General features: G+C 49.4%; 1 protein-coding gene across 6 annotated transcripts in view; it reads left to right on the top strand.

Moving 5' to 3' along the window:
* The window catches only part of LOC144152755 (solute carrier family 41 member 1-like), a 102,790-nt gene that overhangs the window by 19,553 nt on the left and 56,926 nt on the right, over nt 1-26,311 (top strand). For 2 of the 6 annotated variants that reach the window (XM_077684185.1, XM_077684186.1), the window contains exon 1: nt 21,763-21,981. The exons of the other annotated variants lie outside the window; for them this stretch is intronic. The gene's annotated coding sequence lies outside the window, so the exon portion shown is untranslated. Of the gene's footprint in view, nt 1-21,762; nt 21,982-26,311 lie in introns of those variants that run through there. 6 annotated transcript variants of the gene reach the window in all.

Genomic DNA, 26,311 nt, shown 5'->3' on the forward strand with positions numbered 1-26,311 from the left:
CTGTTCAACCCGACACTCGAGCACTGTTGATGAGGAACCTTTGCCGGCGCTTTTAACATTTTTCGGCGAGAATAAATGTGCAATCTTGCGGCCACTTCAGGCATTCGCTCCAAGCCTCGTGTTTGTTCCGCTCGCCGCGACAGCTGTCTCCAAGTGGGCCGTACATCTTTCGACACCTGTTTTGTCCAGCCCTCGCGCGCGACCTGTGCGAAAGAACGGGAAAGAGAACTCCACCTGGAGCTAATATTGCGGGTCGTAAATCATCGTCAAATAAGCGTCGTGTTCCAAGCAGTGAGCCGGATCCGTGCGTATTATACTCTGCGGCGCGACCTCCCAATCACGTCACTTTTACTCTCACCTCGAAGGGGGTTATACGTATGAAATGAATAGCACCCGCACTTTAGAGCCACCGAGACGCTGGTTATTACTGCGGCGTATTGCGTTTGCGCTCGCATTGATGAGCCTGGGTCACGCAGTGGAGGGAATGGTGTATAGCAATGATTGAAAAACAGACGCACGTTCCTCTGGGTATAGACGTCATATTTAAAGGGACCATGATGAAAAAACGCAACTTTGTTCAGTTTGAAAGAAGTAGCCTTTGGTAACACACTCGACTCCATTACAGCCACGAAAGACGTGCGTTTAACAAAGAAAACGCAACAAACATGGGGCAACTTTCAAATTTCGCGCTACAGCCACCTAGTACTGTCAGGAGCGTCGTAATTCGGGCCAGTATTAAAAAAAAATGTGCGTCAATCCACCCTCCGTGAAGGTGGGTGGAAAGCGAAGCTCTAAACGACGCCCACAGCGATTACCCGTGCGACGACGTCACTTGAATTGACACACATGGCTCTACAAAGAGTGAAACCAGAGACAATTAAGAACACTTAACAACATATTCTTTGCTAAGGTTAAATCAATGCATGCTTCATGAACGGTGGTTGGTTGAGTTGGATTCCTTAGGCACATGAGTGGGAACTCCTTTATTTATATAAAATTAAAGAAAGCTCAAACCCGGCGTTAAACTATCTCACTTCTCGTCTCTGCCGCCACCGACGGAGGCGACGAGATCGGCGGCCGAGACGGAGGAGAAGTGAGATGCGATGCGTTATAACTCTTAGCACACGCTCAAAGCGCGCACATGGCCGGTACACGTGCCGCGAGCGGAGCGCAAAGAGGCGCGAGAGGTCGCTTGACGCTATCACGTGGCATTCAGCGGGAACACAGGGGGGTAAACACCCAGACGTGCTCGGGGAGTGCACCGTCTGACTCCCCCGTGTCCACGTAGGCTCGTAGCTCAATCGGTAAATCAAGGGGCTGTCGCTCCGTTTCTCTATTTCTATTCGTTCCAGGTTCGATTCTTGGTGGGGCTAGTAACTTGGTTTATTTGTTTTGCGGGAGTTTTCTGTTGACACCAACGGTCGCGACGGAATCCTTCGAGAGCAGAGGTAAAAAGCTTCGCTTTAAAACATTGTTATCAGCGTGTTAGGTTACTGTGCGTTAGCAATAGATGCGATCCACAAAGTGTGGATGCGATAAAACGCAACGACAGGCCTCACTACGCTCGCCTACTGATGTTTCTTGGCCGTGGTTTAGGGCGGGAGCCGCTAATCTCACAAACGTAAGACTATGTGGCGTCATGGAGACGTTGACGGGCGGAAGCTGTGAGTCGCCTCCGCGTCATATGTTCATTATTATCGGGGCAAGGCAGCCTGTTTCGTGAACCAAACCTGTATTTTGTCCTCATGGTCGTTGTTTCTAGTTTCAAAAATGCCCTTTAATAAAAGTGTTCGCGGTACTCCCATAAAAAATTCCGATGGTGCTAGAGTGTTCGGGTCGCGTCCTTCACAAGTACGAAGTTACATTATTCTGTTGAAGCAAAACACAGGCGTTAGCACGTAATGAGCTGTTAGTAATGATACGAAGAGCCTGATTTTGAATATGTTGTAACGGTGCTAGTTGACAATCATAAGCGTTATCCCATGCAATGATACCATTGTGATATGACTATGAACGAAAGCAAAATAGAGAGACAGAAGGGCTTGGGGTGAAAAAAAAGGGCGGGATTTCATGAGAGCTCGAATGCCAAAAGCCGTCTTATTTATAAGGTGATAAATGTGTTTATGAAATTTCAGATGCGAGTCGGTGAACACTCCAAGAAAAAAGACAGTCACATGGGGTTGTGGTATTCGAACACAGCGAAATGGTTAGAATATACGACACGCGCTTCTGGGGTGGCCTAAAAATCGTAAATTAAGTTTTTGATGGATTGATTATTAGGTTATTGTTTATTATTGTTATTGCTATTGATTATTATTATTATTATTGAAAATTAGATTGATTATTAGACCCCGCAGATCTTCCGTTCGGTGGGGCAATTTATTTGGGCACATCCGCACTCTTCATTTCGGCTCTTTGTGCACTCAGCAGGCAACTGCCACGGCAAAGCGTCCGTGTCGCTACCACAAAGAGCCACCCCGCAGGCTCCTTGGGTGGCGAAAGCGCTTACTCGTACTTCACAAAAGTAGCAGAGGGTGCTGAACCTCCGCCCCTCGTTCTCTCTTCTGCTGTGTGCGCCACTCCGGTTCACTTGGGACCACAAAACAATGAAGACATAACACAACTTTGTTCAATTTGAAATAACTAGATTCTGGCAACTCACTCAGATCCATTCCAGCTTCGATAGGTGTTTCCTTTGACCTAAAAAAAAATAAACGCAGGAAATATTGAAGAACTTTCAAATTTCGCGCTACAGTGACGATTTATTATGATCAGGAGTGACGTAATATGGGCCATCTGCAGGATCAAATGGAACTAAAGGTCGCACTACAATCGGCCAGGCATGCTTTTTTCTGGCAATGGCTGTGGTTGGCGTCCGCCAATCACACAAACAAGATTCTGTGACGTCATAGAGACGTCACCGGAAGGTGGCTGGGGAGTCGCCGCTGCTACATCCGGTTTCTCTAATATATCGATTATTTGTTTGAAGTTTGCGATAAAATTGGTGCCATTGCTACGGGGACGAAGCAGTCTTTTAAATGAACCAAACTTGTAATCTGTCTTCGTGGGGGGGCTCCTTAAAAACGTTTGATGCAATAAAATTGCTTCAGCGACGGGGGCAACAATGAACGCAGCAGAGCACAGTTTCCAAAATTTATATCACGTGAGCGTCGCGCGGTTAGCTGGCGACAGATTAACTTCATCACTACACCCAAACGGTGAAATCCGCTAGAAGAGAAAGATATAGAGGTAACAAAGGGTTACAACTTGGTGGCTCAAGTCCGCAGTGCTTCGGCGAATATAGGTTTCAACAACCTAGCGCTGCTTACAGATTTGCAGACTTCCAGGCCCACATGTGATGTTTTACTGTGGCCCGTTCTCCGCGGTGCTGGCAGAGCGTTGTGTGATATGGTGAGGGGTGAATGGCTAAACAGGGGAGGGAGTAAGTTTAAAGCTGACGCTAAAGGCGGTCTTCTTCCACTGATAGTGACGGGTAAGCGGGAGGTTATTTGCGGCAGTAGAGGCTCCGTGATGTCTCTGTACGTGAGTAGACTATCGCGGGTTGATCTGGCTCCATGGGAGGCTAGAATAAGGGCGCGCCGAAAGCCGAGTCCGAGCCCCCACAATCAGCAAGGCTCTTTTAAGCACCATGTACTGATAACACGAGCACGAGCAGTCCTTGCCATCCACGCGCACAACTTTCTGTGGCTGGCGCAGATAAGTTGCGCGGTAGCAACGACGGGGGTGGCGCAGCGCTCGCTGGAACAGCCGACTAGGGAATGCTTTCCCACGGCAGGTACTTTCCGCGTATGCTCGTGTAACCTCGCCGATTAGGCCGGTTATGATGAGCGCTGATCAGTCGCAGACCTAGTAATCGGTCTATCGGTCGACTCTCGTGCGATATCGCTAACATTGGGCTGTTCGTATACCACGGCTGCCGGATGAGGCCTGTCGCGTCACATATGAAAATACACAACCGATAATACGTGGCGTCACGACACTCTCGCCTGCTATTTTAAACGGCTGCCGCGGTGCCGCTGTTTCGGGATAACCGCTGTAGAGGACGAGGGCCATGCACGTTGGCCAAGGTATGCATGCAAGACCACCTTATCGATATGGTCAGAATTATTGAGGCGTCCATATGAGATGCACGGTGCTCATGCGCCGGTAGTTACAAATTCCGCCGTTGCCCATGTGACGTGCGACGCCGTAGACCGTACCTTGTTCCTTCTTTAGGGAGTGAATGTTCGGGATATTGTGCACACCGACTACACGAAGGCGACTGCTCTTCTTCTTCAGTCTTCAAAAGAGCACGGCAATATTTGGTACTGTGGCTCAGTGGCTGAAGCGTTGCGCCACTGATCACGAGTTCGCGGGTTCGATTCCCTGCGGTTCTTTTGCTCACGGGGTTGGTGGTGGAATGCAATTTATCGGCCGGGTGAATGTCACGGGGGCGGAAAACGATAGCTACGAGGATCACTAACCGCATTTTTATAGCAGCGAATGTGAAAGCACTTCGGTGCGATTGAAATGTCCTCTTGCGTGTTCACGGTGGCAAGAAACCGGAGCCACGTTGCGACTCTGTTGACGTTGGAGCCGACGAGGCTAAGGTATGCTCTAGAATTCTTTGCGACACCCTCTGTGTCCGCGACGCTCTGAGGACCAAATGACGCGTAGACTTCTGGGGCCGAATTTTCTAAAACGACGGGGCGTCGCTTTGAAACGGCGGGGTAGCGCCAGGCAAATGCATGCGTTCTGGGGTCGGGGCCGTCGCTTTGGGGTGTTTTGCGAAGGGACTGAGCCGCAGAAAAGCAGTGTGGCAAGGGCGCGAAGCTACAAGCGAAACGACGGGGGGCAGCGGGTGTCACTTCACGCCTTGCCACACTGCTTTTCTGCGGCTCAGTCCCTTCGCAAAACACCCCAAAGCGATGGCCCCGACCCCAGAACGCATGCATTTGCCTGGCGCTACCCCGCCGTTTCAAAGCGACGCCCCGTCGTTTTAGAGAATTCGGCCGGATACATTTCGCTGCTGCCCGTTCCACTTTACGACATGTTTCTTGGTCAGTCACCAAACTTTTTTGCGTCATGACGCCAAGCACTTCCTATGAGTTTTGAATGCAAAACCGTCCATGTCAAATTGCCGAACGGATCCTCGCACCACGATCATGGTTGGGGAATGTCGAATGGAACGCCGAGTTAATTCGCAGCCAGTGTGCTCCGTCGAATTGAACGCCGCGCTGCTTGCATCCAATGGGAATTTGTTTCGCTATCTCCCGCAATCGATCAGCCCCTAATGTTTTCCTATAGATCTTCTAAATTTCTTCGTCCTGGAAGCATTCATTTTTTTATTGCGCTGTGCTAGCGCCCTTTAATTGGCGCAGTCGACGGGATCACCTAACTGCGCTGGCGCAGCACAGTTAAGAACGTGCTATGTTATCAAGGTATAAAGACAGAAAGGGTGAATTAAGACACGCTTTTTGCGAAATAATGACGCACGATAAAGATCTCCCGGTTGTCTAAATTAATCTCTAACCCGCCATTACGGCGCCCCGCATAGCGCAGGTGCACTTTCGGTGCGCTGAACCCCGATTTGACCATCGAACGTGCTTTGGTGCATATTATTTCCGGGCCGCTTCCTGCAAAGCGCGGTAGAACAGAACACGTTCAACTATCCTTGGTGTGCTAGCAACCAAAGACTGCATGCAATATTGAGGGCGCATTATTTGAACCGAAGTATTTTGCAAACTTGTTTAGCGTCGCATTCATGCGCAATCTTGCGCATGCGCAATTAGAGCTGGTTAACTCAGTTTGCTCGACGAGTTGCACCCGCACGTGTTAGACGAACCACCCACCCCTTTTAACCTCCTCCACAAGCTTCCGTTTGATCTACATGCCTAAAAAAGCAATAGACAAAATGGAGTAACTATAGAGGGGTCAAACGAGCGTTGACTCGAAATTGTTTATCCCGCAGGACAATAGCTGGGAGGGGGGGGGGGGTTCAAATAAGTGTTTTTCCTTTTTACATCAACAGAAAAGCCTTGACACAATGGCCGATAAAGTGAACGGCACGTGCATTCATTTCCACGTGTTTCTCAAGCTGGTTAGCGATACAATAGCCTTTAACTATACGCGTCCTTGATGACTGTGTTAGTATATTTGCACGTTTCGGGCCGTTGTATGGCTTTCCTGAATAGCCGTCGACGGCATTTTGATATGTCAAGGCTTTGACGGAAGGGTGAAAGCAAAACCCGCAATGCTGGGTTTTGAAAAAAAAAAAAAATGAAGGTGTGTGATGTATCCATGGGGTGTTTGGGAATGTAAGGCCCTGGCGTATCAGGATAAGTTTTCGCGCTCGGGGAGGGAAAGCAAGAGGGGGGGGGGTGTAATTGGCGCCAATCGGTTACAACTCAAGAACGGCACCACCTCATGTAGTGTATCACTCCGCCAAAGCGCCGGACCCGTGACGTCAGTGCGCGCGTTTTGAAAGGTGTTTGCTATGAATGCGTGATATCGTCTGCCTTGTCTCACGCAGTTTGTTTGTCGTCACTGGAGTCGTTTATAAGCATATTAAGTCCAAAAAATCACGGGAACGGCTGACGCCATGTTCAAAATATTCCCAGTAACGCCCTACTTGCGCCGCGCGGAGAAACATCCGGCTACGGTGATAAGGCACAGCGGCAACTTCCGGTGCCGTTCTTAAAGGGCTGGTGAAGAGCTTTTCAAAAAAATTTTGTTGGGGGCATTACTTTATGGTTTTCTTGACGCTGAATTCGAAAAACGTGTTTATTTTATGTGTAAATACACCCAAACCATCTTTTTTCGCCAAAATAAACGACGCCTGCCTGGCGGCGCGGTCAGAGCGCTGGCTGCCTTTCAGGATTGGCCGGCTGCAGATGACGTCATATTCGGAAATGCCGGCGCTGCCGTGACTGCTCGGCCTGAAGATCTCATCGATCTCATTCTGTTCCCGTTCAGATACGGGCCCGAAGGACCTCTGGTGAATGGAGGGTTCACACAATCTTTCCTTAGAATATGAGAGCCTGAGGGAAGTATAAGCGCAACAAGTTCGCTCGCGGCGAGCTTGAGAAAGAGGTTCTCCCCCGACGACTCATGGCCGACTTATGCTTCTCGGGTGCAGGGAAGTTGTGCAGATATTGGTTCGCCGCTTTTACCACCAGCGCTAGTCACAACTCCTGGCACATTTTTTCGACACACCATCATCCCCTTCTTCGCATGTGCGACTTTGTTTTTGCATTCGGGCAGGCGGTACAACAAGCTGTGTGCAGCGGCCTGCGATGCGTACAAGCAGCAGCTATAGCGAGCGGCCGGTCGCTGCGTCGCGCGGAGGTGCTGGTGCCGGGTCGCTGCGCGGCCGGTCAGCGGAACGTGTCAGTGCTGAACAAACGCAGTTTTAGAATAGGAGAACCGAACTGTTGTGGTCACCCGAAAGGTAGCGGAACCAAAACGCAGCACACTTGTCGCCGACGAACTTTAGAAAAACACCTTCCCGAACAGCTCCAGCCAGCTTCGGTTGCACGGATCGCCTCGGAGGTTGGGAACTTTATGCTTAGCACCGAGACCGATATTTGGTCACTGCTACCTCTACAATCGCGAATGACTATCCTTAAAACAGTTTTTCACCGCACTATCATCCCATTTCTCGCGTGCGAACCTTATTTTCACGTTGATAGTCATTCTAGCCATCGTTGCTATGTTCATTCTTGCGCGCAGGTAACGCCATCCGTCGGCCTCTCGCCGCATCTCGTGCTCGGGCAGGTTGCTGCCGACGACGCGCTGCGCGACCGGTCGGCGCTCCGCATCGCGATACAAATTCGATCACCTCTTTCAAAATCACCTTGGATGACAATCCCTAGCACAATTTTTCACCACACTATTCATCCACTCTCTCGCACGTTCACTTGCTTTTGGCGACGGCCTTGATTCTGGCCGGCAGCGAAGAGCGGTCGCTGCCACGGCATGCGTGGTGCGAGCGAGACGTTTCGTGCGCCGTACGGGAATGCACGACCGGCGAGTGTGCGGAGCGCTTCCGCGCTCAGAAAACGCTTCATGCTTTCAGCTTGCTTGATTTCTTCTTAAAATCTAGCTACTCAGCTCAGTTTCCGTCACAGCCAACAACGTCGATCGGCAAAACGAGCAAGAAGTTCGCGAAGCCCTGAGCGCTGCGGTCCCACGAATTTTTCAATCCCTTATAATAATGGGTCAGGAACTAGGGGTACCTGCATATTTGTTCGAGCCGGTCTCTTCGCGTATGAAGCACAGAGCACCCGACGACACGGCCGGCCCTGCCGTGAAGGCAATGTAGTAGCCACGGGCGCTCGGGTAGGAAATCTCTGGAATCTAGGAGTCGCTTTAGGGAAGCACACATCAGCATTACGGTTGAAAATCGACGCGGTAGCAACTCTACACAATTGAGATTAATAAAGGGCACATTGCACGTCTGCTTAATTCGGAACTTCGCTGAGAAAACTGGGACACAGCGAAGCGGCGGCGCACGCCGCTGGCCGTCTTCCGAATATGACGCTACTTCCGGTCGCTGGGCTCTCGGTTTCTCGCTCTTCCGGCGGCACAGCCGCTAGCGGTGGGCGGGGCGTCGGGTCAACTTTATCGACGAATATCTCAGTCCCCAAGCGAGATATGAAGAAAAATTTTTTACAGTCATAAACTATCCAACATACTAATTGCAAAAAACAAACATTTACCCACTTTCAAAACCACTTCACCAGCCCTTTAAGTTGTCACCGAGTATAGCTTTGCCTGCCGTTAAATAACGACGGCCGATGTTTACTTTCGGTGCCGCAAGCTATACACCAACCTTATGCGGCGTTCATCTCTGCCCTCATTCTCTGCACATAAAAACAAAACAAAAACAGCGATCAACAAATCAATAGGGAGGTAACTTATTCCCAATACGTGGCCACATCATTCCCAATTACTATTAAGTTTTGGATGAATTTCTCGTTTAAACCTTGTTATTTTTTGTTTCATTTGCTTTGTTTGCTGTTTTATTTCTTCGTGTTCTCCCATTTTAGGGTGGTCTTCCCCCCTTCTTTTGAAATGAAATTCTGGCTACGCCACGGAGATTCAAAGATGTATTATTTGCAGTGGATAGTTAACTATGCATAGCACGGGTAATCGATGAAACGTTTGTTCCAAACAGTAATTTTGTGCTGTCTACAAAAAAATCGACACAGAATGGAAAACTGTACGCGAGCAAATGTAAGTGCACTGCTGTTCGACCTCGCCTGACCTCAGATTCTTCGGCTAAGGTCAAAGTGCACGCCTCCGAGCTTACTCGCTTTGATCTTGCTTCAAACTCACCCTATAAAATCGTCACCTCACGTGGCTGGTGTTCTTGGTTCATTTGTTCATTCCTGCACTCCGAAACAACGTTTATGGAAATAGGCTTCAAACCCATCGTCTCTCTTGGGAAACTTAGCATGAACAAAAATATTGTCACGTGGCGGTAGGACACGTTTAATGGTTGATGACCAAATAGATGCGATCGACGTATTTACAGAGTGCACATGGCGGCCATGACAGAACCGCGCAGGCTGCACGCCAGCCACTCCGTCAGCGTCGTCGATGGTTGGCCATAGCGCCATGGAGCATTATCCACCTTTCCCGTGACAATGCCATGGTCGCAATGTTGTCTGTATCCTAAATAGAAAGATGCTGGGGAGGTGACTTGGGCTGGCCGTGTAGTGAGACGAAATGACAAACGGTAAAAATGGAACCAGGACAACAGAGTAGATTCCACGAGACGGGTCGAGAAGAAGGGTAAGGCCAATAGCTTGGAGGGAAGAAATAAGAAATTTTGGGGTCAAGAAATGGACTCGAGCAGCGCAGGACAGAAACGGTTGGAGGTCAACGGGAAATGCCCTTCGTTCTGCAGTGGTCCTTGTAGGCTGAGGACTATGATGATGAGGTGAAGATGCATCTAATGCATTAGGATTAATATTAAATCCTAGCAAGGAAAAACCTCATTGCAGTTGTTTATTTTAGTACTACATAAAGAGGTCTTTACTTCGCTGGCGGGTCGTCGGGTCGTAAGCAGCTGCTCGAAAATTGGCCACACCGACGGAAGAAGTACGCTACGAGTCAGCATCAGGGGCCGCATGTCAAACCCACGCAAAATGGGAAAAGTCTCCCTAGTGCGCTGTAGCTCTGGCGCGCCATTTGATGCATTCCGTCCTCTCGCCGATCCGCGCGAACTAGCCAAGGCCACAGCGGGCATGACCAGACGTGCAACATACATGAACGCGGCGGTAACGCAGCGTTCAATACCAGCTGGTTTGACCTCGTGCTTTTACCGGCCAGCAAAACGTTTTTAAAGCTTCTGGCCCTTCATTTTTAGCAGCACTGCGCGAAGTCGTCCGGAACTCGGCAAACATTCATGCCTCCCAAAATCAAGAACCTCAGGATGGCATGTAGGGGTGCTAGCCTCTGCAAGCGCGGCAAGCTTGCTGCGACTGCAGGAGCAACAAGGCGCCAAACTGTGGCTATAGCCTGTTTTAACCGCAACGACACAAGACAGGGGCCATAAACCATAATATTTCAGTTATATTCGTGCATTGGTGATTGCAACGACGTCACAAAGCGGCGCACGAGATGACACACACACACACACACACGCGCGCGCGCGCAGGCAACTGACCTTGAGTGAACTAGAATTGTTCTAGTTCGCACTGACCGCAACAAAGGACACAGACAACAATGCCGGATGGTCGGCGTTGACGGGCGTGCGGACACGTCACTCGTTCACACCTAAATTCAAATAACCTATACCAATTTTGGCGTCTCCACAGACCGTTGACATTGGGATCAACACAGCTAGACTTTCGAAGATTAGGGGCAAGACTTCGTGCTCCCTCTTTCCTCCTACGTGTTTACGCCCACGCACGTTTCTGGTGAAATGCTTTGTGGAGCTGGTCTGTGCAACACTGCATTCGGATCGGAAATATCTACGTCCTCGTAAATCCCACGCTATTGGCGGCGGGATATCGAAGCCCTGAACATGGCGAGTAGCTTCGGCGATTACGCGACGCCCGCGGGAGCAACCCACAGCTGCTTACGAAACGTGCCGTTAGGGGTAGTGGTGCCCCTGCAGGCAGTACAGTCAAACCCGGTTGTAGCGAACTGCAACATGCGGCGCGATTAGTTCGATATATCCAATAGTTCGATATAGCCGAACCCGACTATAACGAGTTTATTGTTGCGAGTTCGCAATACGCGGGAATCCCCCCCCCCCCCCCCGCCATGCCCGTATGCAGAAACGAACAAAATACAGTATGTCATTACCATGCACAAAACAATCGATTTATTGCAAATAATAAATCTACTTTCCGCCTAAACTGCGTACTTCCAAAAAAAAAAAACCGGTGATTTTTGTTTTCCCTTTTGTTTTGGAAGCGTCAACTAGCACAGCATTCATTACACAAGACATTGTTTGCACCAGTTGGCGTCCGTGTCCTTCAATTTCGAAGAAATATTGGCGGAGGACATCGACTGCCGGAAGCACTTCATTAAGCGTCGGACGGCTTTCACTCGCGACATCCTAGCTCTGCCCCCTCAGTGCTTTTCGTCAGCATTACGACGGTACTGCTGACGGTGTCCGCGTCCGAGGGGCTTACAGTGACGACAACGTCGTCGTCGACACTCAGAAAATCTTCGAAGGACACTCCTTTCGGCACAGCATCGAAAACGTTGGCCAGCTGCCGTCTTAATTGGTCCGGACTCACTGACTGGTGAGGTTCCGTCGTGAGTCCCGCGCGTCGGAAACAGTTACGGAAAGTGTCGGGCGTCATGTCACTCCATACGATGCGCAATGTCTCAGTCGCGGCCTTTGCTCAGTGGTCGAGACCAATCAACATCTCAATCGCCGCTCTGAGACCATGCATTTTGGCGGCCATTCTAGGCACGCCGAGTTCGATATATCAGATGTAAAGTTCGTTATAAGGAATATGTTTCGCGTGTATTTCCGTAACTGATTTATTTTTGTTCGATATATAGCATAGTTCGCTCTATCAGGGTTCGTTATAGTCGGGTTTGACGGTGCAGTCAAACCCGGTCATAGCGAAATGCAATATGCGCCACGATTAGTTCGATATATCCAATAGTTCGATATAGCGAAACCCGCTGATAACGAGTTTTTTGTTACAGTTCGCAGTTCGCGGGACATCCCCCCTTTCCCCATCCCCGCATGCGGAAACCAACACAATTAAGTATGTCGTTACCATACACAAAACAATTCATTTACTGCAAGCAATAAGGCTACTTTACGCCTCAACTGCCTACTTCGCAAAAAAAAGGTGATTCTTGTTTTCACTTTCATTTTGGCGGCGTCAACTGGCACAGTATTCGAGTCCCTGTCCTTCAATATCGAAGCAATAATGTCGGAGCATGTTAACTGCCGAAAGCGCTTCATTAAGCGGCGGACGGCTTTCACCTGCGACATCCTCTGCCTCTTTGGTGCTCCAGCAGCGCCAGCTGCCGTGACATCGGCGACGGTGTCTGCGTCAGAGGGGCTCACAGTGACGACTACGTGGTCGTCGACGACACTCAGGAAATCGCCGAAGGAATGCTACAGTCCAGTTTTGTTGTGCGGAGTTGCAGTCATGAACGATTTTCAACTAGCCCGGCTTTCCACTCTCCTTCAGTTACGGAAAGTTTCCGGCGTCACGTCGCTCCATGTGAGGCTCAACGTCTCAACCGAGGCCAATCAACATCTCAATTACCGCTGTGAGACATGCGTTTCGGCGGCAATCCTAGGGTCGCCGAGTTCGATACATCCGATGTGAACTTCGGTATAAGGAAGATGTTTCGCGTGTATTTTCGTAACTGATTTATTTTTGTTCGATATATAGAATAATTCGCTCTATCCGGGTTCGTTATAATCGGGTTTGACTGTAACAGGCACGACTTATGGCTCATTTCCGGACTCGCAGTGTCTGCGCAGAGGCTGAAGGGAGAGCGTCACGCGTTCCTGCTTCTACGTGAGACGTAAATTATTGCGAAGCTGGCGGCACCGATCTCGAACGGGAGCGCGCGCGCGCAGCTCGAGACATATCGCGCTATCCGAAGGAGCTCGGAATCAGCCTCATCGCCATGCGTAACGGACACTTTATGAAAGCAATCATAGAGGAGCCTTGAATGAGTCTGAAGGGAACTCGCCATGCACATTACGGGAATTCGCAAGGCACTATTCACACGTTTCGAAACCGAGGCTTGCCCGGAAGCTCACCTCCGAGTTCCTCTTCACTCGTGCGGAATGCCTCCTCTCCCCCTCCTCGTGTTACGTCCCTGCGCCTATACGAGATGATTGGCTGATAGACAACTTGATCTGCTCCCACAACCTCTTAAATGCGTTGCGCAGGCAAAGCGCGAGATATGGTTACCCTCGACGGAATTGTAGGTTTTGGCAACGCAGCTTCAAGAAACGTACCGACGAAGCCGCTGTCGTTTGCTCTTCTACCCGCCGCGGTGGCTCAGTGGCTAAGGCGTTGCGCTGCTGAGCACGAGGTCGCGGGTTCGATTCCCGGCCGCGGCGGCCGCTTTTCTGATGGAGGCGAAAAGCAAATTTAAAACGCCCGTGTGTACGAGATTTCGGCACACGTTAAAGATCCCCAGGTGGTCAAAATTAATCCGGAGCTCTCTACTACGGCGCGCCTCATCGCCTGCGTTGCGTCGGCGCGTTAAACCATACAATCAATCAAATCAATCGTTTGCTCTTCTTAAAGGAAAAAGCGAGGAGAGTAAACAGAAATGCAACGATTGTTCAAATCCGGTGGTCGCAGCAGAAGGCGCCGTAACTACGTTATCAGTCAGCCGGCATGTAGCCCTTGCTATAGGTACGATAAATACGAAAGGATCGTGTCATATATGGCCGCGCATGCGCGATCGCATCGCGTGTTGCGCCTAGCTAGGCGGCGACCATCAGAACTTCTCTGGTTATTTCGTAAAAAGGAATATTTATTGCAAATCCTTTATTAGTGCGCAAGCATGGTCCCGTTTTTCGAGTTCTGTTGAAACACTTGACATCCTCGTGATGCTTCTTCTTGCTCTGCTGAGGCACTTAGGTTTTTTTTAGACGCGTCTGTTCGGCATCTTCGTTGGCTTTTTACGCCGCTCCACCCAAGGCGCAGTCAACTGGGTTCACGCTCGTCACGCGACCACGCCACGTCATCCGTTTGCACAAGGCCCGCTCGCCGGAGCTTTGCCGATGACGTCACGCTTGTTCACTGCGCAGGCGCGCTCTGGAGGCTTCACTCATGAGTCCACTAATAGAACTGGCCGGTTTGAGCCCCTGTGCTTTCGCAAAAAAAAAAAAAAAAAAGCCCAACTGATGCCTGATCAAAGAAATAACAATAGAATTTCCAGGCTCATCAATAACTAGCGCTTGAGACAGGCCGACATATGAGGAGACACAAGACCGCGCTAACTCACAACTGTTTTTTTTATTAGGCGTAGACACTAATATCTACTCAGAGCAAGCACGTGCCCAGGGCAACCCCTCGATAGTGCGGTTCGATAAGCACAAGATTACGATATTCACATTCGTACAAACAACCCACAACAATCTAAGCTAACGCATTCGATAAAAAAAAGAAATTCCTTTTCATGTAGCGTCACAGACGCATGACTGACACACTCGCCTTCGTTTTTTCTTACACGAAACGCTTCCATTACCTCTATTGTCAACCGATGATTGTGCCGCCACAATAACCGGTTTGTATGAATGTGAGTATCATAATCTTGTGTTTATCGAACCTCACTATCGATAGTTTGCCCTGGGCACTTGTTAGTTCATATATATTTGTGTTTATGTCTAATAAAAAACGGCTGCGAGTTATCGCCGTCTTGTCCCCTCGTTTTCCGCCCTGTCTCAAGCGCTGCTTAACGATGTGCAAACACCAACTAGCCTAACTGTCGATTCTACTGTATTACTTCCAGGTTTGCGCTTTTGCAGTAATAAATGAATAGCCCGCGCTAAACTGGACAGCGCGAAATCGTATGCACCAAGCTCTGTCTTAAAGGAAAAATTATTCGAGAGTACAGCGAAAAATAGGCGCACACAAGCAAGCACAGCGAACGTTAAACGCACAAAACTAACACCGTGTCTGTGTCGTGTACCTTCCCCTTCTTGCTTCACGTTGTTCCTTTCTTTTTGTTTTCATTCGAAAGTTAACGCGCTCGCCTGAATGGCGAACTCTTTTGTATGTAGCGATAAAGACGCGTGGCTCACGCACGCGCCGCCGCGCCTTTCAGCGCGCAACGGCGCCTCTCTCAATCCGTGGGTGCGAGTCACGATACTCGTAAAGAACCGACGTTTGCTTGTAAGCCTGACGAACAGGAGACGCGCAATGTGCCGACAGATGCGTGCGCAATGGCACCTTGAGCGATAAATAATGTCCCCCTTAGACGCACATCCAAACACTGACGCGCTTGCCATTACTTTCTTATAAGAGTACACACATAAAAAGTTGCAGAGGACATTACGTTTACGACTCAAAATGTGAAACGCGATTGCGTTATTTCGCCGTCGAGTGGGAGTTTTAACACGGAGCTGCGGCATTCGTTATGCTCTTCAAGCGCTAAAGGTCAACTAAAAGAGTGTGGTTTCTTGGCGAGTTGGTCCTTCATCTGTAAAAAAAAAAAAGCGCTGTCAGGGACGGAGGACAACGCAAGTAGACTGGATCCTGCGCTACTAACTCCTTTATTTGGTGCGATTTCCCCGGTTTTTAAAAAAAAGAGGGATATTTTCCAATCAAATTTAGGCCGCAGCTCTTAAACGCCCGCCCCTGTGGTTTTGCGTCGCCATCGGCCTCATTGTAATTGAGAGAACAAAGAGGACACCGAGGTTAGAGCGAACGGGAAAGTGGACGAGGAAAGTATAACGAAAGTGTGAGGGGGAGAGCGGTATGTTGAGGCCGCCTTGCGGGACGTGCTGCACGGCTGCCCAAGGTGTGTGTGAGGTGAGAAAGAGAGAGGGAGAGAAGACCTTTAATGAAAGCTGAGGAAGTCAGCCCCACTAACGGTAGGTCTTGCTACTCCAGAGTGTGCGAGGTGTGTTTAAAGGGTGTGTACGAGATAACGCCACAGTAGCGCGCGCCGCGGTGCGTTCGCTGATGGCGTGGTCACTGGGTCTGTCGCTGCAGCTGAACGAGCCGCCCGAGCAGCAGCTCAGTGCCGCCGACACCGGAAATTCAGATGTACGCTCCACCGCAGCAGCACCTATATAGGCGCCGTCACCGAGAAGACTCTGCAGTTCGCGCTGCGTCCAAATTTGGCTTTGTGGAGTATCGTATAATCGTCAGCCAAATTATTCCTGTACATTCACTCCCAAAGGGCGTTTTTTAATATCTTTGGCAATGGCCGAGATTGCACGTCCTGTGACTGAGCGCTTGGCTAGCGAGCACCGACGCCAGCAAGTTTGACACTGGGACCGTTTTCCCACGGCATCCGCCATCCGCGGCCACTGCAAACAATGACTCATCGGCGCGACTGCCTCCTCCTTTGCACTCTCCCGTTGTCGCTTTAGGCTGCTGCGTTGTCGCTTTCGGTTGACAGTGATAACATCCCTCTGCCTATGTTTAATGAGCATGGATGATAACCATAGCTGTTCCGGACAGCTAGCACCTCGGAAAATCGCTCAATGAGCCTATACTCGGTGACAACCTAAGAACGGCACCGGAAGTTGCCGCTGTGCCTTATCACCGTAGCCGGATGTTCCTCCGCGCGGCGCAAGTAGGGCGTTATTGGGAAAATTTTGAACATGGCGTGACCCGTTCCCGTGATTTTTTTGGACTTAATATGCTTATAAACGACTCCAGCGACGACAAACAAACTGCGTGAGACAAGGCAGGCGATGTCACGCATTCATAGCAAACCCCTTTCAAAACGCGCGCGCACTGACGTCACGGGTCCGGCGCTTTGGCTGAGTGATACACTACATGAGGTGGTGCCGTTCTTTAGTTGTAACCGAGTATAGTAACGCTCTAGAGGTAATTACAGTGCAGTTTGGCAGGGCCGCCCGCACTTCTCTGGTAGTCCGCGGGCACGGGTGCTCCGCGGTTGCGGGGGAGCGGGAGGCGTTTATCCGTCGTCGGCAAGCGGTGTCTGACCGCCCCGCGGATATCACCCGGCGAGATGCTTCACTGGGGAGGGTCCGGAATGCCAAGCACGCGAAGCGCGCCAAGCGCACGGCTCGGAGTTGAATGTACGGGTATGAACTGAGCAGCACAGTCTTCCATCGCTCCGAGGAAGAGATTTCTAGTGCCTAAGCCGGTCTGCTGCTTTTCTTCGGCAGACCCATTGAATGTGTTCAAGGTCAGCCGTTGCTGTTCGCCTGCATCGTATGTTTCCAACTCAATACTCTGCTGAATGCCAGTTTTGTTCACAGCCCGGAACTCTACCTCATATTATAATATAGTGTGGGTACAATCCCAAACTTTCACCTTTCCGATCCCCTCTTCCCACCCCTGAACTGTGGGAGAACCTGGTGACCAGTGACCTTATGGACGTACAGCAGCTCCTGGCATCCAGAGCGAAGGCTCTCTGCTCACCTCATGGATTCCCGGACTAGGGAACTACTCCCACGTTAGAAAGCTCGAATAAGCGTTTCCCTCTCTCTCTCAACATAATTTAAACTTATTCTCATAGAGCCCGGGATAACAATGAATGTATGTCACCGAGTTTGGGTATACGTGGTGGACTGTAGTAGACACCTCGCTAATGACTCCCACTTGCCCAAAGTTGACTGAGCTGCTAGATACCTAACTCTCCCTAGTCGGTAACGATCAATTACGTCCCTACGGGTCGTCTGCGGTCCCTATACCTTGTGCGGAACGATGGCTTGGCCGTTTCTGGGCGGTCTCGGAAGCTAAGACCTCGAGCCCATGTTATTTGGACCCCTCGGAGATTTGACTCTTAGGATCCCCTGAGAATTCGTAGGACCTCGGATGAACTCCTTCCCCTTGTGAAGTTCCTGATCGCAGATTTGGAATTGCGTATTATGTTTTTTGCTGTAGTAGAGGCAAGCGCCAGGGCAACTTCCGCGTCTTCTCCAACCTCCGTAGTGTCTGTGCGGATAGCTTCGGAGGCCGTCGAATGACCCTGTCGATCGACCACTGCTACGGCCATGGCGTTGGGACCACGGTACTCGGTCGCGCCCACTTAGACCGCATCATCGGAGCGCTCGAATCGCCTTTCAAGTTTAAGGATGCGGGTTCAATTTCCGGTCGCGGTGGCCGCTTTTCTGATGGAGGCGAAAAGCGAAGACGCCTGTGTTCGAGATTTAAGCGTACGTTAGATCCCCTGGTGGTCAAAATTAATCCGCAGCCCTACACTACGGCGCGCTCATCAATCCCGACAATCATCATCATGATCGCCTTCCAAGTTCAGGGTTATGTACGAAGTGCGTGTTCTTCGACACAGGGGCTATGTATATCGACCAGATTTAGGGGAAACCCCCAAGGTGGAGTAAGATTCTGTGAAGGAAAATTTGACATCCACCTGAGTGCAGCCATACGGCTACAAAGGAAAGTTATACAGCTTCCTCGGAAACTTCGCAGTTGAAGAAAAATTCGTCCTGGTCCAGTATTCGAACCCGGAACCCCCACTTAACCGGAGCAGTCGCTCTACAATTGAGCTAACAAGGAGGCTAGTCATTTGTAGCGCGAGAGCGAATTGACCGACAACTCGAAGTGAAGCACAGGTCCTGGAGGAAACGAATTTTTCTTCAACTGCGAAGTTTCTGAGGAAGCTGTATAGCTTTCCTTTGAAGCGGTATGGCTGCATTGAGGTGGATGTCAAATTTTCCTTCACAGGGGCTATGTATGTATACAATGTTCTCTGCCAGGAAGGGATATTGTATATCCCTTGAGTCGTATATGTGATTGAATAGCTTGTAGGGTTTGTCTGCCTGTGGCGCTTTTAAACGGTCTTCCTGTATAGCTGCTCTATTTTGTGAACTTCTAGAAGCTACTATAATGTATTGCGCAGCTTCATGGCTTCAAATCGTTCGCTCGATGCCGCGACAGGTATACCTGGTGCCTGCTTGTAGGCTCGCTTACTGATATTAATTTTTGTCCTTTCATCAGTTTATTAGGCCAGTGCAGGCCTAACCCTCTTTCATACCACGATTGCGATCGGAAATTTTGAAAAGGAGGCGGGCGTTTCCTGGTTTTCGAGTGTCTTTATGGCTTTATGTTGTGGCCATCGGCCTTTATGCGAAACCCCAGGACACTGACGCTCTTTACACGGGGAACGGGTCGGCAGTCCATATATAGAGCTAGATAATTGGGACTCCGAGGTCGAGTTTGCAGCCTCTACTCGTGGTACGCGGGTTCGATTCCCGACCGCGGCGGCCGCTCTTCTGATGGAGGCGTAAAGCAAAAACACCCGTGTGTTGTGTTGGAGATTTAGGCGCACGTTAAAGATTCCCAGGTGGTCAAAATTAATGCGGAGCCCTCCGCTATATACGGCGCGCCTGAGCCTCATCGCCTGCGTTGCGTCGGCGCGTTAAACCCTACAGTCAATCAATCAATCAAATCAATCTTCTCGTGATTACAGCAATTCCTATTTTTGTGGCGAGCAGCCGAGGCCCCTGGGGATAACGTATGCCACTACCACATCTATCGCCTTCTGTGGGTTCTTCTGAATTTCTCCGTCGCTGCCACAGGTGACCCAGAGAGTGACGCCATGCGCCTACAAGCTGTGGTCCAGTCTTTATATTCTGTTTAGTTGCTGTGGTAGATTACTCATGGTGACATTGAAAAGAAAAGGAGAGAGAACAGAGCCTTCCGGCGTCCCTCTGCTTACCTTTAGCTTGATGTCGCTAGGTTCTGCTCCCGCGATAGTTCGATGCGCCGTGCTCCCGGGCAGAAAGTCTTTTACAAAATCATACACCCTTGGAGAGTTCGAGAGCACCACGTCACATTCTTGAGAAGTTCCAAGCATCACCCGTAATTTTTTCATCAGAAAACTGTTAAATACATCCCGGAAACAATATTTGGACCAATAGCCTGTATGAAGTATATCCAGGCAGGCACTTGTGCTCTAAATTCTAATAGCTCATATTTTATATCGTTAGCAGTCTTTGGGACAGTGGTTCGATCGCATAAAATCTGTCCAATATTCGCCCACATATATATAAAAAAACTAGTTACCTTTATTTGCCTCGCGCATGTTTCAGCTTCAGATACTTCTCCAGTGCTGCAGGGCGGGTAGGCACGTATAAAGATACCAATTTCGCTAGAATTCGCACATCCGATTTTCCGAAAAGTAAACAAGTTTTGTCGAGGCTTTAAATACCATCACGGACTTAAAAATTTCGGGTCAATGTGTGAATCTTCTCCCCCGTGCCAGAGATATATCATTCACCTTACTACTGCACCGTCGTTAAGCCATAAACCAACTTAAAGGCTAGAAGCCGTTGATAGGCTTTTTCGTATGATTGATTGTGGAGTTTAACGCGCCGACGCAGCGCAGGCGATGAGGCGCGCCGTAGTGGAGGGCTCCGGATTAATTTTGACCACCTGGGGATCTTTAACGTGCGCCGAAATCTCGTACACACGGGCGTTTTTGCTTTTCGCCTCCATCAGAAAAGCGGCCGCCGCGGCCGGGAATCGAACCCGCGACCTCGTGCTCAGCAGCGCAACGCCGGCTTTTCCGTATAAAGCCACAGCTTTCAATAGTCGCGTCTATTCCGATGCGCATGATCGCTGGTCAGGAGCACCGGCTTGCTGAACCGTACGACGCACTATGACCGTGTCGATCGTTCCCCGCATTAAAGAAAGGTAGAGAAAATCAAATACCCTTTTAAGGGAGAGATGGTTAAAACGCGAAGCTTTCTCCCATGGAAGTATAGTCAGTCAGTCCAAAATCACAAGTGCTTCTACCATGTCGAGTGGCGCAACCGGATAGGCGTCGGCTTCGTAACACTAGGGAGCCAGGCTAGATTGCGACCACGGTAAGCATTTTGAGCCGCTTGAGGGGCCTTCGCTCCTAAACATCATTGTTTCGTGAATTGGCTTTTCTGAAGTGCGTTTTGGGCGTTACGATTTCGATTTCGGCTTTGGAATATCACTTTGGAACCCGAAGGCATAGACTTTCGGCAAAAGATAGCTTCGCGTTAGAGCCATCTCTCACTCGGCCCACGATCATCATCATCGTCAGACAAGGTTGGCTTTCCTGCTGTGCGTTTCGGTGTGGACGGTCGCCACTAATAAGGCTAAGAAAGCTTCACTTTAAAACACACCCAGCTGCACATGCTCCTTGGGTAGAACGCTAAAAGGGACACATTACGGTCCCGTTCAGCTAATACCTGTGCTACACGGGCGTTTTAAAGGTCTTCGGAAGGCCGTTGAACAGATTGTCTATCGAGTGCCACACTGTAAAGACATGGGGAGAAGTTGTGGGGGAGAGTCCAATTGTCCACTGAAAGTTACTGTGTAGCACAGGCATAGATCACCCCAATTCCCCTTGCTACCTGTGCAAAGCGGGCGAGGGGAGCGACAGCGAGACTAGAGGCACGACATCCGTGTCCGCGCCGAGCCGTACTGAGGAAGCGCTAGCTCGTCGCGGATATCCGCCAACAGGCGCGGCTTCCGGCCAACAGTTGCTGGTGCATATGCGAGATTTCAACCCCAGAGGCAGAAAGGACAGCGGCTTCGCGCGCGGGGCAACGCTCGCGGCTGCTGCAGCGTCATTCACTCGTCGTCTGCGTTCGCCTCTTGTCACCTGCGAGCGGCGTTCGTTCACATGCGGTCGCCATGCCGTTGAGCGTGGGAGAAGGGCGTCTGTGCTGTTCGACGCTCTCGGACGGCGGCTGTTACGAGCCGCTGTCGACGCATAAACGCCTGTTGCACGCGACGGCTTCTCCCTCGTTCGGGTCACGGATTCCCGTGCTAGCACCTGCGGCAGAAAGATGCCTGTCTACGTGGACGTGACCGTCGTCGGCTGGTGAGTCGGTAACGCACCGTAACGGTATACTTGTATACGCCGCGGCCACGCGCGTCACGTTTGCGAGCGTTTGTCGCGGCGCCCGCGCAGAGGTGGCTGAAATGTTGATACGTCTAATTCCGTGCCTTCAACGTGGTGTTTTGATATGCTTCTCCTTCCAGTTCTGTGTATGTCTAGAAGTTTGTATCTGTATTCATGTTTCGCAGTTTTTCGCGAACAGTGTTGTCGCTCGGGATCCCGCAACAATATTCAGTTGTTTCAAATGAGTATTTTCAGTTGAAAAAAAGTTCCATTGAATATTTTCAATGGAATATTTTCAATATTGAAAAAGTTTCAACTGTGAGAGGCGGACGAGCGAAAACTTTATTTAGTCGGCTGAGCCGTAGGCGCTGATGAGACATGAATGAAAGGTTCAAGGTGACCCTGCGTACGAAGATGGCAGCTGAGTACGCATGTCTAGCTAAATTCAGTGTTTTAATACAAGACAAAACACCGTGCAGATGTAAGAAGCTTAGTAATGTTACGGCACTGAAGTGCAGTAAAAAAAAAAAAAAAACGAAAGCACTATAGCCCCCTTTCTGCTGTGAAAATCCCTCGAACACGCTCGCGATAAGAGCCGGCGTTTTGGCTTGAAGTGGCCATTTAATGCTACCTATTTATTCACGCCGACTAACATTGGCAACAAGAAACATGCAAGCTGTTACCACGGCGTGACGTTATATCTTCAATGGAAGCGATCACATTAACTCAGCTGGTCAAGTTTATTGATACACCAAGCTGCTAGCGGTACCTCGCAAGATTTTTTTTTTGTTTATTCCGGAGCAAGAAAGATACATTTATTCATAGCATTGTCTTCTACTAATGCATCAGAATTCCAAAGCTGGTCATCTGTTACACTGACATCACGTTTCCTTGGTGGCATTGATTTTGATTGACTGATTGTGGGATTTAAAGCATTGAAGCTAAGGAACCTAAGGCGTCCTAGCCTAGCTAGAGTACCCAGGTTCTAGGTTCATTAGCTAGGATATGACGCGCCCTGTAGTGGAGGGCTCAGGATTAATTTTAAGCGCGTGGAATTATTTCACGTGCGCCGAAATCTCCACACACGGGTGTTCTCGATTTTCACCTTTTCCGGAAAAGCAGCCACCGCTGCCGGGATCTCACCCGCGTCCTTGGGCTCAGCAGCACAACGCCATAGCCACTCAGGTACCGCGGCGGGTTCCTTGGTGGCATTGAAGAAACACGTCAATCCGTGCAGTTTGAGTTAATCCTATGAGGGCGCTGTATAAATTTTTGAGTTCGTGAGCTCGTTTTGAGTACTTGGCAATTTCATATCCTTGTTCTCTGTCTTTCTTATCACGTGAAATTTTGTTCCTTTATTTTCAGCTTATTGATTATTTGTAATATTTTCTCCTTTCCTGCGGCGCACGATATCTGGCTAGCATGTTGGCCAAATTTGTCGACTTTTCGTTTTGTTTGTTTGGACGCTTACTCTGCTTCAGTTTTTTTTTCTTGCAGGAACTGCATTTACGCTACTTTAATGATTAAATATGCCTTAATTTTGCCACTTGCGTATTTTCGCGAAGATGCAAGGAATTGCTATTCGCGTAGTGGGACTCAGCAAAGTACGTTTCCGCTTTGAAAATTGCAGGAATTTAGTTACGTTCTTCAGGTAGACAGTGCATCTGTGCCGAAAGCAGGCACGTGTGGGATCTCGATGCACGCTGAAGAGAGGTTTAACTATGACGTGTCTCATAGTCAAAGGCGAACCCTCCGGCTTATGAAACTTACATTTCATCTTTAAAGACTATAGTTTTTCTTCGGCATTCAAACGCGAAAATTTTCGCCCGTCTGTCTCTCTGTATCTGTCTGTCCCTAGATTCATCCACCTGGCTGACAGTTAAAATAATTCTTGAACGATGCCTTTATGCAGGCAGAATATGTCCAAAATAACAAATCTGAAAGCGTACTTAATCCTTCTCAACATTGCTCAGCAAAAAGAGAGCATTAGGCGCACATGAGGCGAAACATAAATACATAGTTTCGCCTATAAATATAAATTTTACAAATAAATGTAATAGTTTTTTTATTAAAAGATGCCTGGGCTTGATTTTTGCGATAAAACGATGGTAAGAACAATGTTTTGACCAAAAAAAAAAAACAACTTCGCACTTGAGCAGGAGCCCAACAGTACCACAGGGTGCCAACAGATGGCACGCGAGCAGTGCGAATGCGGGAAAATTGAATCGAGCTGAGCAAAGCTCCACCGTGTTTACCGCTGAAAAGGCGAGATGGGGGCGGGGCAGAGAAGAGAGGAATTTACGTGGCAGTGGCGGCAGAAGATTATCGTCTTTCAGCGACATTTGCAGTGAGGTGGGCAGATACAGGGCCAATATTTGATCCGAGCGGGAAAAAAGAGGATGCCACCAAAGTTTGTTGATGCGCGATAATTTCATTAAGCTCCCTGCATGTTTGTCGCGAACAGTCGTTATCACGCCACTTTCACGACCAAGGTGTGCGCATACACTTTTCGTAACGAGAACTCGCGCTCGATAAGATTGCGTTCTCGGACAGCTATCTGCTAACAGGGCAAGGTTTCGCGAATATTGCCGCTGCGTGACGTGCTGGCAGACGAGGCGGAACTTTCCCCCGACTTCACGTGTCGGCAAATAAAGTACGCTGTCAACAGGGCTGTCGAATTCAGGTGACAAGAGAACACCTGCGGCTCTTGTCAACAAGCCGTGATGCAGGATGGAACGGGCTCCAGACAACAAAGGCTTGTCGCTTTCGCCATCTGAATCACCCATTGTCGCTCGATCGTACTCTGATTATGACGGTACTGCACGTGTAACTCTTGCCTTATATGGCCTCCTTTTCGGTAGAGATTTCAGCTGGAAAGTTGAGTGTGTACGCGCAACGTAAGCTACTTGCTTTACTAGCGGAAACTCAATAGCGGGTCTTCGCGGGTCAAGCATCGTTTTACGGTCTCTAAACATTGCAGGGCAACGTATGCTTAGGGCTCATGAAGCTGGCCATTGTCCACCTTCATGGGCCAGACCGGAAGAGAGTACACTGACGGGAAGTGAAACCGGAAGTTCCGGGCTTAGTGTGTATCCGCATCAGTCTGGAACACGCTGAACGGAAGGCAGGCAGGTTGAATCAGTTCGCATAAATGGCCTTGGTAGTTCGCTGCCACAAAACCCGGCCCTTTTAGCACCCCCGCCCCTCCTCGAAAGGCCTCCTAATGTATTTATGGCTACAAGAAAGTGCAGGAAACCTTCTTCATTTTAATGAGATCGCTTTTTTCGAGGTCTTTTGTACGGTCCCCACTGAAGTGATAGGGGAATGCATTGTAACCGCTTTCAACAAAGTACCGCTTTTAGCGAATCCAGTTTTCCGTTCCTATGGCTTTGTTATATCGGCGGTTCACTGCACTTCGGGGACAAACGGCAGCTCAGCTATGGTAAGGAAAACCATTGCAGGAATGACGTTTTTTGACAGGAGAACTTGGCTGTACCAATACGAGATGATCCTGCAGTTGCGTCGCTTCATGAAAGCCGATTCGGACAGCATGCATTTCTAGCGAGTACGCGTAGCTGTATACTCGAACGCCATACTAACGTCATTCCTCTCAAGGATACCGTTCTTTTTTACGTCAGGAACTATTACAGGCGAGTGGGGCAATTAATACCAAAGCGATTTTGCGGCAAAACCGGCTACCCGGTTATTCAACTCGCCGATTATTCGAATTTCAAAGCATGATAACCGGATAACCGGAGTCATCGGTCAGCGTACCTTGTTAACCGGTTTTGTATCCGGTTTGTATCCGGACATAAGGAATTGTTTTATACGCCAAGGTTCAATTGAGTGCAGAGCGGTAAAATTGTTTTAACCTTAATAAGTACTCAAAAGATTTCTGTATGTTAAACAACGTATTTCACGGAGTATGAATTATTACGTTCCTCACATGATATGACCATACACACGGTCGAACCGAACAATCTAACAGCGTGTTAGCAACTCCGATTATTGCGTTCGAATGTTCGAATATGTGGTTATAGCCGGCTATTGAAGCCGGATATACTGATTATCTGTTGTTGACAATCCGGACATCCCGATAACCGCAGTGCAGGATTGGGCAAGTTGGAAATCCATATAGAGCCCGTCCTGTGTGCATCACCTTCTCTCCTTGTGTTACCTTCTGTATCTGTTAGATTACGGTTACGAATTCCCAGACTACGAGTTGCTAGATTGCACACCATAGTTTGGTTTTGTCTTTTCCACTGTCCCTGTCCCTCGTCCAAATATGCAGCGCACGCTAATATTGAAT

Source organism: Haemaphysalis longicornis, unplaced genomic scaffold (genome assembly GCF_048455015.1).
Source record: "Haemaphysalis longicornis isolate Haplotype H1 unplaced genomic scaffold, Haemaphysalis longicornis Haplotype H1 scaffold_9, whole genome shotgun sequence".
In the NCBI taxonomy this organism is placed as follows: Eukaryota; Metazoa; Arthropoda; class Arachnida; order Ixodida; family Ixodidae; genus Haemaphysalis; species Haemaphysalis longicornis.